The sequence below is a fragment of the Vulpes vulpes genome, chromosome 1 (assembly GCF_048418805.1).
Source record: "Vulpes vulpes isolate BD-2025 chromosome 1, VulVul3, whole genome shotgun sequence".
NCBI classification, from domain to species: Eukaryota; Metazoa; Chordata; class Mammalia; order Carnivora; family Canidae; genus Vulpes; species Vulpes vulpes.
In genome coordinates this window covers 185,870,140-185,887,288 of record NC_132780.1, presented here as the reverse complement: position 1 = coordinate 185,887,288, position 17,149 = coordinate 185,870,140, and the positions used below count along the sequence as shown (strand labels likewise).

The 17,149-nt window shown below is 41.0% G+C and overlaps 1 long non-coding RNA gene across 1 annotated transcript in view; it reads right to left on the bottom strand.

The window, feature by feature from the left end:
• Window positions 1–17,149, bottom strand: part of LOC140595511 (uncharacterized) — a 117,855-nt gene that overhangs the window by 80,850 nt on the left and 19,856 nt on the right. The window lies entirely within an intron of this gene.

Genomic DNA, 17,149 nt, shown 5'->3' with positions numbered 1-17,149 from the left:
GGGCTCTTTATTATGTTCTATCGGCCTGTGTCTATTTTGTACCAGTACCATATTGCTTTGATTACTACAGCTTTGTGGTGTATCTGGGAATCTGGGATTGTGATACCTCCAGTTTTGTTCTTTTCTCTCAAGATGCATGCTACCTGCCCAAGCCCATTTTTTGCAGAACCCCTGAAGTATGTTAAAGTTGTAGAAAAATAGACCTCTAGAGTTAAAAATTTTAAGGGAACAAAAGAATATAAAGACAAACGGCCACTATCAGGCCAGGAGATATATAAGAGCCTAACCATATAAGAGACAATAAATCAGTAGTAAAACTCCCATTGCCTTTTCAAAAGCAAAGATTAACGTAATGCATATTCTTGCATCCTGTTTGCAGGAAACTCCTTTAAGTATGTGAACACAGAACTGACTGGAGCCCTAGAGCTGTTGATACCCACCCTCGATGGCCCTGGAGACTTTAATCAACTAGGACCTGGACTCTGTTGACTTAGGATAAGTTCTGCCCCAATTCTATACTGAATTGTCCTTTATCGTGCCCCTTCATGAATGTGTACCTCCCTAGTTTGAGACTTCCCCAATTTTGTTGTTCAAGGGGCCTGCTTTGGTAAATATCCCTGGTTCTCCACGCTTGTTGCAAGTAAAACAAACCCTTCCTTTCCCACACGCACATAAAAAGTATTAGTTTTGTAATCAGAAAAACACAAAAAATAGCCTATGTATTTTTAATCTCCTCACCATAGCACCAATCCTCAATGAGCTGACGGTGCTCGGAGCAGACTGCCCATTGTGGAGGCCGGCCCTGGAATCGCTTTGGGCAATGTATGCACAGCACAGTAGGGAACAGCCAGACTTGCTGAACTTCCAAAGGAACCCGTAAGAGATAATACAAAGACAAAGCTTTCATGGGATTTCAAGAAACAGCTACTTCTCCAGGAGGGCCTTATTATAAATGGGGTTTCCGAAGAATATGAAAGCCAAATAAGAATAACTAACGCTTGAGTGGCACTTTTAACTTTTCCAAAGCACTCTCACATTTATTAATTCATTTGATCCTCATAACAACTATGCAGGCAGGGCAGCTATTAGTATTCCTATTTTAACAATGAAGACATAAAGGTAGAGAGCGATTAAGAGGCAAACCCAAAGCACACAATTAGCAGAGCCGGCTCTGCGCTTGGGGACCCAGGTCTCTGGCTCTCCTTCCAGAGAGCACCTTCTGCCCATGCACCCTCGCTCATAGGATCGCTTCCACAACAGAGCCTCGTGGAAACTCTAGGGTCCTTTTAGCTCTTATTAAAAGAAAAAAGTCCCTTCACTTTCTTGTGAAAAAGAATGAAGCCAAGTAGGGCTATAAGAAATAATATAATTCAAAAGGCAAGAGCCTGCTTTCCCCAAGACTGAAGGCTCTGCACCTCTGGGTAGTTCAGGGCTGTTCTGGGCTTAAGACGGTGTCACTCTTTCTACTGCTTCTATGCCTATTGCTCATTTGCCTTGAGACCTAGACAGGTAACAGCTCTTTCCCAGTTAAGCGTAGCAAATACGACCATGGTGAAGTGCTTAGGGACCATACTTACTTAATCCTGGCTTGAGTGACTAGATGTGTAATATAAAATTACACTGTCCTAACCTCTATCCTAATTAAGAAAGGATTTCCTAACTAAGGACGTTATTTTGAATACTAGACAACTTCACAGTTCTACCCAAATGCAGTGTAAGAATATGATTTAATCATTTTGTTTTAAACACGCAAATATGGCAGTTTGAGAGATAGTTTACAACTCTATTTTTAATGAACTGATTTAACTATAGATATTATAACTGCAAATAAAACACATTTACAAAAAGCTGTTGTCTTTAGAATTGTAAATCTGGCAAGGTTTTTAGCAGTAGAGTCTTAGATAAATAAAAAGTTGCATCTTTTTAAACTGCGGGTGTTAATTGGGCTTTTCTTATCGTCAAGAGAAGTAAAAGCAGATGTTGATCCGAAACAACCACTTATCATGTGCAGTGGTCCTAAGAGATGGCATTTGCTTTGATGCCCTTATTTGTTCTGATTTATTATCGACCAGATTTACCTGCTGGTCACATACTTATTCTGACTTGGAAATATCATCCACCGATAAGTAATTCAGGAGGTAGCTATTACCAGAAAGGAAGTAGCCAACAAGAATGTCACAAACGTGTTTTGTCAGTGGACTATAGCCGTGTCAAGGTGAGATAAACTAATCGTTTCACCTTGACGTGCTAAATTAAGTAGTGTGAAGAAATCAGAAGACAATGGTGAATAAAATGAGCTGAGTGAATAACTTGCTATTTCCTTGCATAAATAAATTTTTTGTGATGATTAAAGCCTAGAGATTAAGTTCAGGGGTGGGGGTGGGAGAGACAATTATTCCACGTAACAGGAGAGAGCATCTGTAATTATTTCATGATAACTATTTCGAGTCAAATGGGAAAAGTTATCGGAAGGGTCATGTCGGTATATTTATCTAGTAAGCTAGGAAGGGCACAATTTGTCATTCTAACTCTGGAAACTTGGATACATCTCTTTCAAAATGAAAAAAGACCATTATACACGCGGTCATTCCAGAGGGGTTCAAGTACAAAAAGAGTGAACAAATGCAAACACCAGAGGCTTTTGGGTTTGTGGCAAGTAGTTGAGGAATAAGCCAGAGCAAGAAAGCATCCTCTCTGCTTCCTCTCGTTCTAGACTTTACTCTTTCTTTCTCCCTCATTCAGTTCATTCCACTTCAAGAACAATATTTACTGGGGACAGTGAGCTTGAGGTCCTGTGCCCCTGGGCACTGACGATGCCATGGAAACAGCCCCTGCTCTCAGGGAACTTCGGGTAGGGAGGCAGTTCTAGTAGGTGGATTTCTTGCTTGAGTTAAGTGCAATCAGAAGACTTTCCACATCGGACCAGATATGAAAAAAACAGTCTCAAAGCAGCTAATAAAGGCTGAATAGGGAAAGTACACATTATTAGGTAAAGTGTTAATGAGAGACAGCTGCCTTCTGGGACTATCCAGTTTGCTTCTCCTTTAAACGCATGTGTGCGTGCACATGTGTGTGTGTGTACAGGTGTGCAAGTGTGTGTGAGTGTACACACATGTGTATATATGCCTCTAGGAGACCAGCAGTCAGTAGGGCATGGCATTTTGCAAGCCTGAGAGCCCAAGTCCAGGACTCCAACAATCCTACTTTGACACTACTATTTATTCTATTTCTCAAGTTGCTAATTTTCTGTTGCATATGCGTTCTAACAGAACTTCCCCACATTTCTCTCTGGCTTATATTATTCCCACTTATGGGCTGACATATGTCTGGCTTTACAAAACCCTTTGGTTGCAACTTTTCTTGCCTACCCTAACTCTTTTTGCTTTCTACTTTTTAAACCAGTCCTGATCAGGAAAAAGTTTCACCAAAGCTAGTACTGGGCACATGTCCTCGGAACTCTCTTGTTTTCTTTACAGAGACACAACCAGCAATGCCGCTAAGAGCTATAACATAATGTTCTTTTCTCTTCCAAGTGAGCAAGTCCTTGGCTATTGCTTGCAAGAGTTAATTCGGGTTTACTGCGTGGCGCCGTGGGATAAGTGTTGGGACAGCAACTGAACCCAAAGGAGGAATGCTGGACCAGGGCAGCACAGTGATGGAAGGCTTCCCGGAGGAGGTGTTAACTAAACTTAAAACTGAAAGATGAGAATGGAGTGAGCTAGGCAAAAGATGGGGGAGGAAATATGTCTGAGGTCAAGGGCTCCATAAGGGCTATTTTAGAAGAAAGAGAAAGTTATACATTCAAGGAGTTTTTACGCACTTTGTGAGAGTTGCCATTACAAAATACCAAAGACTGGGTGGCTTAAACAACAGAAATCTATCTTCTCAGGGTTCTGGAAGTCCAAGATGAAGGTGTTGGCAGGGTGTGTTTCCCCTGACGCCTCTCTCCTTGACTTGCAGATGGCCTGCGCTCTTTGTTCCATCCTCAAGTGGTCTCTTCTCTGTGTGAATGCACCCTTGGTATATTTTCTTGTCCCAATTTCCTCTCCTTGTAAAGACACCAGTCATATTGGATTAAGGCCCATCCCAACAGGTTCATTTTAACTTCATCACCCCTTTAAAGACCCTAGGTCCAAATACAATCACATTCTAAGATACTGGAGGTTAGGGCTTCAACATATGCATTGGTGGTGGTGGTGGGGGGTCACAATTCAGCCTATAACAGAGCTTAAAGCAAAATTTCATCCTATCAGTGCATTGATTGAGGAGGGAAGTCTTACATAAATTCTATAACCGAACCACAATGTCAATTACATTAGAGTTTTGGGACAATTCAAGAGACTGAATTAGTTGTTTCAAAAGGAACCAGGGGTCATTCTCTTTTCCCCTCCAAATGGAACTGAAAATAATATTCTGTCCACGTGAGTTGAAGATCTGGGCTTAAACATTTCAGCAATTGATAGTAGCTGTCCCTGGAATATTTTGTTAAGCAAACAAACAAACAAAAATCCCTGCGTTTTAAAAAAGAGCATACATATTCCCTTATTCCAGTGGCACAATACCAGAGAATTTATAATTTTCAGAGCACTGGGGAAGGACTGCCAACACTACCGCAAACGATCCTTGTCACTGCATCTAGAGCCACATCATCACCGAAAGACCTGTTGGCCAAGCACTGTGCAGAATCATTTATATTGACCTGAAAGGAAATTCGGGTACGTATAGGGCACGTGATTGCGTCAGTTTGTAACAAGAGAGGTCCTCACAAGTAAGATTTGAGCCTCAGGGGCATATCACTATGGTCTCACTCGGAGAATGACCTCTGCCTTCACTGCCAAGAGACCTGGATTCAAGTACAAGTTCTGCTGCTTACTGTGATCTTGATGTCGCTCCTGGCACTAACATCCTGTGATCAAGTCATGCCTCGTATATCCTGTCACGTCACACGTAAAGAGTTAAGGCTGCACTTACTTGTTGCCCACATCTCCCATCATAAACAATGAGTCGATGTCAGAAAGCTCTTCTCACATGCCCTCAGCCCTAAGATCATGAGGATGGCACTCTTAATGGTAGGATGCCCACTTTTCTTTTCTGGGCCTCTGGGCACAAGGCAGTTGAAACCGTGCAATACTTGGAAAGCTCTCGCCTGCATGATTTATGGCTAGAGTCAGTTCTTTATTCCCTCACTTTCATAAGCACCAAATTCCGCTAGAAAACTTAGGGGAAAATCTGCCAATCCTGGGCTATTTTGGGGTTTCTTCATCATCTCTTGACCTTTGGTTTGACAAGCCAAATAACAAAATGAAAAATGGGCTCTGCAGTCTTGACCATGATTACCAACCAAAGCAGGCAGCACAGGGAATGGGAAACAGAAAAGCCACACCGTTCGGAGGCAAAGGTTCTGAGCTAGCGGCAGAGGAGAAACTTGAGAATTTGGACACAAAGTCCTGATAAAGCAAAGTAAATTATTTTAAGTATGACAAATTATGTTTCTAGTTTGCATCTATCTTTGTGGGATAGAAATGGAAGCTTAAGCACTGGTATGCCATTTTAAGGGGCCGCCTATATCAAGCACATCTTGAAAGGGTAATTTTGATATCCTTGACTTCTAGGAGACCGTGGCTATAGAGTCTATAAAATCTACTTGGTATTATTAACATCCTTAAGCTATCCCTCAAAGTTAACATTTAAAAATTTTGCGTCCCGATGATCACGATTTTCCCTCATCGTGTTGTAATTTTGTAGAAACATCAAGGTATTTCAGTATTGTTGACGGTTTTCCATTCTTGCTATATATAACATGTCTAAATTTGAAAGTGAAAGCAAAGTAATGAGGAAATTTGCAAAGCACAGAAATATATTCCATTCGTTCCCTTCCTGAATTCTTCCTTGCAGGTAAGGAAGAAGGTGCAATGTGCAAGTTAATCTATTTAAATGAAACCATAGCTTTTTAAGCTTTGAGGGAAAATATTTTTCAGACATTTACATGCATAAACAATTGCACTATGAAAGCTAAACTTAGTCATACAATCTACCTAGATCTTTAGAACATGCGCATACATTAAACCAGCTCAAAATTAATAAAACTCTCTAAATTATGCATGGCGCAGAGGGTGAAAAAAGTTGATAACAGGAACTGCTGCCTGCCTGGTGCTATGAATTTGGTAATGCACTGAGAGCAACCCTATGGCTATGCACTAGAGAAGATCATAATAAGGTATAATTGTTGCTTGCTCATTTGTTTGAACTCCAAAACTATATCAAATAACACTTAATTATACACATAGAATACCATTACAGTGAAGAACTCGCACTTGAATAGCTTAGTATAAGTGAGGACATTTAATATTATTTGGCTCCACTAGGTGCAAAAAGATACAAAGTAGCAGCTGCTAATTAATCTGGAGTTCTAGGTTTGCAACCTCAAAAGAAAATCTAAAGAAAATTTCCTGGAGTTTGAATATGTAAAGTTTTAACAGCTCCATCTGGTACATGCCCTCTGATTACCCAGAATGTTGGCTGGCAGTTTGAGGGACGCATTTGATAGCTGGCCAAGTTTAAAGGTCTATTGGAGGTAAAACAATGCCCACCCTTTAACAAGAGAGCCATTGTTCCTTAACAATGAAGCTCTCTGGCTTATTTGAATGTCAACAATTCAGAAAAGTTGATGTTTGGAGCCATCAAATAAAATGTTTTTGTGAAACAGTTTATTATTTCAGTGGTAATTATTTGAATCATTCATGGTAAAGGATGTTTGCTAATGAGAGCTTGGCTGCTGTAAATTCCAGAGAGATTGAATGCTCTTTGTGCTGACAAAAAGACCCAAATCACTGGAGAGCGACTGACTGGACAAATCATTCATCTATGCAAATGCCAGCCGAAATGGTCAGATGCATTTATTACCCTCCTCATTATAGTAAACAAGGCAGGAATCGTGACTGGCAGTTATCAACTTGCCCTGAAGTATGATTTGTTCTCCTACCACTATTTAAATGAGAGGAAAAAAGGCATGCCACCAGGGACTTTGTTGGTTTATAAAAGAGTAAATGTCACATAGCCCAGTGCTTAAAGACTTTTGATTGACAAATGTTTTATTTGACATATCAAACAATGATGGTTTTCATATCAAATAGTCCATATTTGTTAGCAAAAATCTTAACCCCTTGAAGTTTGGCCAATGCTTTTAGCTTACTTCTGCCAATGCTTAGAAACTAGAACACAGATGGCAAGTTACATTAAAGGCAATACCAAATATCTCTACACATAATGTGCAAAGACCTAAAAATACTCTGCATCGGGTGACAGAAATGACACAGTGTTTTATCACAACACATATAGTGTAAAATGTTCTTCTGAACTGATAATGCAAATTAAAGTGATGTTGACCTACTTGCACTTACTAAGTATTCTTCTGCTGTTTAGTGCAAGATAAGCTAAACATTAAAGAATTTATACAGCATATGTCACAGTGAAATCTAAATTGTCTGGTGTACCTCTTCTTAAATGTCACAACAGTGTCACAACACGCTCAGGGTTTCAGGGCTTCCAGTTACAGCCACGGTACCCTCATATAACCTCTCCTTCTCCTGCGTGCAAAACTTTTCTGTCCTCATTTCCTGCGACTGAAGTTCTGTATGCTTCATTTCCGCCACGTTTCTATTTACAAATACACCTCAAAATACAGAGGTGTGCCAGGGAGATTAGGTGAGCCTATGTGGATTTGTAACCCACATAGGTAGTGACTTGCTGAACATTGTATGACAACCTGCCGTAGAGACACATAAGGTGAGGTGCTCCCACACAAGCTTTCCTTACCTCTATTTTCTGCTCTCGCCCCTGCTGCAGTTTAAAGCCTCTTCTTTCTTAGAACCAAGATGGAACTGTTCATTTGGAAAGGCCAGAAAGTAATCACCGGAAGAGGTTCTAAACAAACCCCAAACTATAGCATTTTTTCCCAGCCTAGAAGAAAATATGGAAGTCTCGCAACTCTAAACTAGGGGTGATCAGTCCTTTGTGTTTCTTTCAGTGAGACTGACATGTTTTTAGGTATGTACGATGTTACCCAAAACATACAAATAAATGTAGTCATCTTCACTGATAGAACTTGAGCCTTCGAAGGAGTGTTTTTATCAGAAGAAATAGTAGCTTTCCTCCTGTAGGTGTTATGTCTGTGAAGTGGTGGTTCTCAAGTAAAACCTTGTCATCTTGCTTGGATCTACACTTTCTCCACAGAAACTTTCCACTGGTAGAGTTGTGGTCACAGAAGAGAGTGTGCTATTGGAGAACACCAATTCCCAATGCTGCCATTTCTTCCTGTGTGGGAGGGCCACCCATGAGGATGCTCTCAGCCTCTCTCTGCCCTGTCACTCAGGGGCCTCTCTGGCTGGCGCACTTGAGGAAAGCCTGAGCTCTCTCCCCTGCCTAGCACTTCGGCGTGCCTCTGCCTGGCTGCCTGGAGAGACTGAGCTCCCATCTGCCTCTGGAGTGGAAAGGTTAGATCTCCAGCCCCTCCTGAGGCCGAATGACCAAAGCTGTGCCTGATTCTGAGTGGCAGCGTTAGGAATGGCAGTTGCCATGCACCAATGCCATGGTCTTCATGCTTCTGTCAGAAGTTTGATCACCTTCCTCTTGACTCCTTGATCTGTCAGTTGGTTCAAAACTTGGATGAGCAGGAGAAGTGTATTAATATGGATAAACAATGAAATTTGTTTCATTGATAAGATCTTGATTTTGGGAATACATTTCTGAACAAAATAGCACAAATACATTAAAAGAGCTCAAACTCAGCTGGCTCTGGTAAGTTCAGAGACGCCAGGGCTGAACAAAATTGAGACAGGACCACAGTAACACACAACTAGCTTTGCTGGGGAGTGCTGGGACAGGCAGCCTGAGAGGCGAGGGACCTTCCAGAAACAGCAGCCGGAGGCCACCACCCAAAAGAGGAAGAGGGCAAAGGAAGTCCTGGAGAAGCCGGGGGAAATCAGAGTGGGGCAATGTGTTTATGTGCTTTCCTTTTCAGTGGTAAGGTAGGGAGTTTCTAGGTCAGAGAACTCTGAAGGGCAACAGGGGGTTGGCTTCGTTTAATAGCTACAGGCTTTGTCTTATCTATGGTTAGCAGATATTGGGTGCAGTTTCACGGGGTATGTAAAGTAGGTAGGCTCCAAGTGGCTAAAAATATGTTTATTTGGATTCTACTTAAAGCAATTCAACGTGTGAAAATTTGAGTTTGGGCCTGGCAGGCTTTGGGCTAAAGGTCTTAGCCTGCTGTGAGGAAGTAAATAGCAGTGGGGCCATTTTAGGCTATCTGGGGCTGTCTCTGGCTCATTTACATAACTCTAGCACAGTCCAATTTGGTTTCTTTTACATGTAAAAAAGTCTCTGTAGGACTGATGCACCAAGCTTTGTTCTCTCACTGCACAGAAATGTCTCTAGGAATGGGAGCTTTTGCCTTAAGTTGTAAGGCGCATGAAAGGCCTGAAGGGGAAAGCACTTTTCTGATCAAATGAAGACAGAGTTCTGAAATCACTCTAAGCACTTGGCTGCTCATTTCACTTCCCACAGGGGCTCAAAAGCACATTTCTTGATGGAAAGCTTCCTGAGGGTAGGGGAGCCTTAGGGATTGGAACACATCATTCTCCTTCAAAGCTATGACTTTTGCCTCAGCTTCCACTAGAGATTCGCAGTTTTCCTTTGACACTGAGGTTACATGTGTGAATTTGTCGAATCAAACCTGGGTTGGACGAGCCATGTTTCTCATGCCGTCTGTAGTCAAACGTTGGAGGCCATAGCTGCTCCTTGCAAGAAATAATCGTCTTTGCAACTGGGCTTTTGCTGAAAAAAATTGTCGCATCTTGCATGGCAATTGCAGTCTACTGCAATTATATGATAAATATGAAAGGTGCTGCTGTTCTGGTTTGTTCCCCACATATATCCCCCTACAAGCTTGTCTTCATCCAGGTGACTCTCTATTGAAATATTTATGAGGTCATCTCTAGATGAGAGGATTATGGATCACGGGTTACCTATTTCTTTAGCCTTGTTTATGTTGTCTTTCTGCTTTGCTGTATTTATTTTATAATCAGAAAAAGATATAGATTATAGAGTTATAATAAGGAAAAAAGAATCAAACAATATCATCAGTTGCTCTCTGGCATCTCTCTTTATGGCTTGTGGATAATGCAGAAATACATATATTGGTTTCTGCTCCCAGGCCCTGACACAGAGCTCCTAAAACCCTCAAAAACTTCTAAGTGATAAGAGCACTAGGAGCATCTTTCATCCTACTGAGGTGACTGTAGGTGGGCTCCTGGATGGCTCCTGGATAAGGGCTGGTTACTGGAAAGACCAAGCCTTGATTAGAAGCTGGGAAAAGCCATATTTCCAGGGCTGCTCCTCATTCTCCAGAAAGAAGAGGGGCTGGAAATGGAGTTAATGATTGATCATGCCTCCAGGAGAAGCCTTTGCAAAATCCCAATAGTAGTGGGTTCAGAGAACTTCTAGGCTGGAAACGCCTTCATATCCGAGAAGGTGATGCACCCCCAATTCCACAGGGAAAAAAGCTCTTGTGCTCTGGAGCTACCTAGACCTCACTCCATGTATCTCTCCATCTGGTTGTTCACTTGAATCCTTTATTATATCTTTCAATAAACTAGTAATTGCAAGTAAGTGCCTTCCTGAGTTTTGTGAGCTGCTCTAGATAATTGATTGACCCCAAAGAGGGGGTTGTTGGAATTGGCCATCTATAGCCACTTGGTCAGAAGCAAAGGTGACAGGGCACTTGGGTGGCTCAGTGGTTGAGTGCCTTTGGCTCAGGTCATGGTCCTGCGGTTCTGGGATGGAGTCCTGCATCGGGCTTCCCACAGGGAGCCTGCTTCTCCCTCTGCCTCTCTCTCTGTGTCTCTCATGAATAAATAAATAAAATCTTAAAAAAAAAAAAAAAAAAAAAAGAAGCAGTGCAGGAGACAGCCTGGACTTGCAACTAGTGTCTGAAGGGGCAGGGGTGGGGGAGAGAAGGAGAGTATATTCTTGTGGGACTACTACCTTTAACCTGTGGGCTCTGGGATTGGATATTATCTCCAGGTAGATAGTGTTAGCGTTGAGTTAAATTATAGGATAGCCAGCTAGTGTCACAGAGAATTTCTTGCTATTGTGGGGAAAAATCTCGACACATTTGATGACCTGAAGTGTCCAGAAGTGAAGTGTTCTATGTGAGTAGTAAAGGAGACTCCCAAGGGAAGGCACTGGGTTTTTCTCTATTTAAGATGGTAGAAAACCGAGTTTCTCCAGTGCATTGTTGAACTGTGTTTCATCTTTGTTGATCTTATTCTTGGACTTGAACTCTTCTTGTGGTTGTAAGCTGGCTACCAATTGCCCTTGGGGAATAGTCTTCATGGCTCACGCCTACCAGGGAAGTATGAGAATATTTGTTCCAGCATTTTCATTAAAAGTCGTGACATTAACTCTGATTGGACCAAGTGAGGTCATGAACCCACCTCTGAACCAATCACTGTAGTCATGAAATTTGACCTATTGATTAGTTTAGTCCTGAGTTTACCCCCTCGGGCCAGGAGAGGTCTCATCTGTCCTCTGATAATAAAAACTAAAAGTAGAGAAGAGATGCATCATTAATCAAAAATTATCCAAGCAGTGGATACATGTCTACTCTGTCTTTCTGGCTACTTTCATTTGCAATGATCAAGAGAATATTTACTGAAGCCACAATGTTGATAGCTGTCTTATGACTCTCTCAGCATATGCCTGAATTAACTTTTCTGTGTTAGTGACTATGATTTTTGTCATGAAGAGTTTTAAATGTGTGGTTTTTAAAAAAGATTTTATTTATTTATTCATGAGAGACACACAGAGAGAGGCAGAGACACAGGCAGAGGGAGAAGTGGGCTCCGCATGGGGAGCCTGATATGGAACTTAATCCCAGGACCCTGGGATGACGACCAGAGCCAAAGGCAGATGCTCAACCACTGAGCCACCAAAGCACCACTAAATGTAATTTTATTTTCTAGAAATTTCTTATTGTTTAGTGTGTAGCATCTTGAGTCCCTGTTGCAGATTTTTTTTTTCTATAAGCCTTCAAAAATGGAACACATATATGGTCAGTCTACTTTTTTCAGAGGGTTAATTAACAATGATAATTAACAATGGTAATAAACTCTTCACAATCCAACAATGACTTTTCTATCCTACATATCTTCTTATAAATCATGATAGAAATTTTAGGTCACATTTGGCATATTTAGCTAAAAGTTTTGACAAGAGAAGGAAATGCCCAACTTATTCATATATCAAATTTAATGAGGTTAATGCTTAGAAAAATCAGCATATGTACTCTAGATACTTCTAGAAGTGAATTTTTAAAAACAGCAATTCATTAAAGTGCATGTAGGGCCTTGTAAACCATGGAGACCTGCTAAATCAACTTTTGATAGACCTATAATGCGAGATTGAATATGCACACAGGCCATGGCCAAGCCATACGTAAAAATATAACTCTGACCCACAATGTGCAGCAACCAGCCCAGGCAGTGCATCCATCACCCACAGTAACTAGCCTAGGAAGTTAATCTGCCCTAAATCAGACTTGTGGAAAGTCAGACCACTCCCCTTAGCAACCTATCCAGGAAACCAAACAATCATGTCTGTAACAAAGTGGCTGGGACTTGATTAATAACTGATAGCTTCCCTAATTTTTGTCTCTGCTCCCAACTAAAGGCCAACCAGAGAAACCAAATATGCACTCTAAACAACTCCCTTAGGATGTTCCACTTCTAGTTAGCCTATAGCTTCCCGATGTTAACAGCCTCCAGTTAGAGCACACCCAGAAGTTCTCTTCTTTCTACTATGGCATTTTCCCACTCTTTTGCTTGCCTTTGAGTCTCTGCCACAATGCAAGTGATGGTGGCTGACTCCCTTGTGATAGCAAGTTCTGAATCGAGAGCCCCTGTTTGTTTTCATTTGGGTGGTCTTTGGTTTTTTTTCCATAACAGTTACTGGAGAAGTCACCTGATTGTCTAATATGCTAATGCATGTATCCTATCATGTTTTCTATGCATACTGAAAACTGTAATTATGTTCACTTAACTTATATTTTTCAGTTGCATGATATCAGATGTTCTTAAAATATTAATTAATTCTACCAGGATCCTTATACAGGTATCTCTATTTTACAAATGGAGCAACCTAAAACCACTAAATTGAGTAACCTGTAATAAATGAAAGGCAGAGTTAGAATTCAAACTTGACATTTCCGTTTCACAACTGATCTTTAAACAAACATGTAATAGGAATTGTAAGAGAAAAATATAGCTAGAACTGGATTTCATTTTTCTTAAATCAAAGTCTGAGGAGAGACAAGATTGAAGTTTATAAAATAAAGAAAAGTCTGTTTACCATGGGCATCCTCTGATATTTGAAAGGCAACATAAGGACAAATGAAAGAAATTGCTATTTTATTTGACTGCTTATAAAACATATTTCTTAGTTGCTGTGTTCTTTGGACTGGTAAAGCATAATAGGCAAGTGGAAAAATTCTGTAGTTAAGTAAAAATCAAAGACCTAAATCCTGTCCCAGGACTGATCATATCTGCCTGAATAACCATGGTCATGAAACTTCACCTCTCTGGACCTCAATTTCCTTGGCTTCTAAAATGAGACTTATAACCTCTATCTGCGAGGCTACTGTAGGAATTAAATGAGATAATGTGTAGCTTCTAATGTATAGTGGTTCTTCTTTCCTCTCTATTCAGAGTGCTCTGTCATTCTCAGAATCATAGCTGTATACAGATCCTAGAGTATCACTGTTATTGATTTGCCAGCCATTTTCTCTCCAGATCGAACTCCTCCAGGATAGTGATAAAGTCTCACTCATGCTTGTGTACCCAGTTATACTTAACTGCAAAGGCTATTTAAATATAGATGAACGATTTCAAACTTTAGGAAGCACATACTCTATGAGAAAGGCGTAACATGCATGATGCAATAAAGGCATGACACAAGATAGCAAATACTCAAGGGATAAAATGTGTGGCCCTCAGTGAATGAACCAAAATAGGTAAGTGAATTTAAGGAAAACATCACCAAGGATAGATGAACCAAGAGGTAGACCTTAGCGAAGGGGAGGATTTTGCTATCGGAATAAAGGTACAAAATATGGTGCCATGTGGAATGTACAAAGGCATAGAGGTAGAAGTAGACAGGAATGGTTTAGCAGGATGGTGCAAATAGAGCTTAACAAGCAGAAAACTCATTTGGGAGATGAGAGAGTGAAGAAAAGTTTGCATAGGAATCAAAGGTCAATTATAGTTTGGAGTTGTCAACAGGTATTTCAGAGTACCTATCCATGCTTATGCTTGCAACAGCCTACATTTTCTGCTAAACCCTCTAAAACCTCTCTCTTTGCTGCTTCTGGAACATTCTAGGCAGCACTCAGTCTTAGGGCCTTTCCCTCTTCCTGTTCCCTCTGGCTGGAATGCTCTTTTTCTCAGTTATCTTTCTGGTTATTTCCCTCACCTCCTTCAGGTCTATTCCTCTGTAGCCTACTCTATACTTTTCTTGTTCTCAGAGAACTAATCACCTCCTCACATACCATAGATATGCTAACTATTATGCTTATAATTTTATATCCCCACTCAAGCATAAGCTTTATGAGTGAAAGGTCTTAGTTTTTAGTTACTGAAGTATCCCTAATACTGGGCGCACAGTATGCCTGAAAAAGGAGTTATTGAATGAATAAATGAAGAGGTGGAAAATATTCAGTTTTACTCAAATGAAAACAACACTGAGGTCTCAAATTTAAGTAAACCCTCTGTCGGCCAGTGTTGGGATGATTGACATTTTACCTTCCCAGTTTATGACTCTGACCATTTTGGCAATATCTACTAAAATCTAAACACAATCTAGACTTGTATTTATTCACCTGAAAGTCAGTTGAACTTTATAGAGGTCAGAGGAAAAAAGAGAAAGCAATGGATAAAGAGTGACAGACTTCACACTGACACTGGGTGAAGCTGAGGAGCCAAATGCAGAACAGAAAGCTCTCAATCAATGAGCTTAGTTTCAAATGTGTATTAAGAAAGCTTGAAGTCTTAATTCCTTTTCTCAGAGATGTAGAAAGGTCAGGAACCTTTGTGACAGAATTTTGTTTGATCTCCCAGCTGAAGTTTCCAAATGTTTTTCAGATATTTAAATGTGGATAAAAGGTCAAGCATCTCCAACCAGAAGTTACAATCAGGCTTTAAAACTTGATGCTTTAAATGGTTACACAAACTAAATCCCCATTCATCAGGGAGCAAGAGTAACCTAGAAACAAAAGCTATGGCACTTAAACATCATCAGCCCAAACAGGAATTTGGCAATCAGCTCAGTTCTGGGCAAGAAAACTTTTTTTCCCAATGGGGATAATGGTTGTAAGTATAATGAGACTTTTCTGCCAAATGGAGAGAAATGATTTAGCCATACAACAAAATTCAAATTGAAGTTTCTTATTGGAATTAATAATATCATTCATCCATGGGACTCCAGTCATGTAACTTTGCTGCTTTCCCAGGAATTAAAAGTTGGAAGTGTGACTCATCCTCACTGCCCCCCACCCCCCTTATACATTGTATTCTACTAATCAATCATCAGAACTTACGGATCTTTCTTTTGAAAGTTCAGTAGTGCTTATGCCTTCTCTTTCTGTCACACCCGAATCAGGGGCTCTCAAGTTTTGATTTCACCTCTCTCTGGGGTCTGGGACTTAACTGCTTTCAGAATAATTTTCCTAAAATTCCTCTTCCAACAATCAATAAAGATGTCATTAATCCCTCCTATGTGTTGTCCACCATGCAGATGTTACACCTTCCTGTGTATTCCCTCCTGGAAACCCGAGACTAAAGCGTTCTCTGTCTTTCTCTCATCTAACCCAGAATGTGGCCATTATGCTAGATGCTTTCCTGCACATCAGTTTTACTCTCTGAATATCTCTCCTCCAAACTCCTCTCCACTCCTACGGTTACTGTCTTTGTTCAGTGCTCAGTGTTGGCCTTAATTAATGCAGCAACCTCCTAAATTGGTATCCACTCCTGTCTCCCTCCATCCTCATTGTGTTCAGAGCAATATTTTAAAAATATAAACCTTAGTCTGCTGTGGCCCATGTAAATTCCTCCAATAACTTCTCACTAACTCCAGGATAAATCCAACGTCCTTAAAATGACACACACTATTTTTCTTGGTCTGGCCTTGTCTAACCTAAAATATCGAGGGTGGGCCTTAAGGGGTCATTAAGAGTGGCATCATTCTCAGCCCCACCCAAACTTTTGTGTCCCGAACCCAAATATTCTGGTTATGAGACAGATGGGGTATTGCCAACCTAGAGTACATGCTTCGTTCAGTAGGGTCAAATCCTACTTAGCCTTGCAAAGGATCTAAGGTAGTCTAGTTCAAGATTAATATTTTGCTTAGTTCCAAAGAAAGAATTGAGAGCGGGTTGTTTTTTTCTAACCAAATGGATCGTTTCACAAGAACTCCAACTCACCAATTCCCAATCAAACCCAGGCAAGCTTCTTTATGGCTTCCCTGGGCCAAGGGGATGAGGAAGGGTTGCATTTCTAGCCCAGAGGATAGTAGAGGGCTTCATTTTGTATCTCTTCCAGCAGGGTACAGTGCTAACTAGAAGTAAGGATGAGTTGGGAGAGTTGGAGTGATGCCACCCCAGGAATAATGAAAAAACCTAGTATGAGCAGAGAAGGGTCAGCATTTTAGCCACTGGACGTTTCCTGTTACTTCAGACTGCCTGGGAGAAAGAGTGCTCTTTTGCTTCTCATACTACTTGGTTGTAGGCCAGGTACTTACCAGAGCAGCTGGGTGCTCAGGACTTGAGCTATGGGAGCAGAAAAGAGTTAACTCAGCAGACCTCATGGTTCAAACTCCGCACATTCCAAAACCAGAGCTGTCTTCAGGGCTGGCCCTTGGCTAACTGCTGGGAGATAAACTCTGACACCTTAGAATAGTCTACCTAATTGGAGTGTTTTTTGCATGCCCAAGGCCTTGGGCCATGCTCTACCTGTTTGACCAAATAGGGTTCCTCTAAAAGTGTGATTCGTATAAGGACCTACAGGAACTCTCATTCGTTGCTGGTGGGAAAGCAAAACCAAAC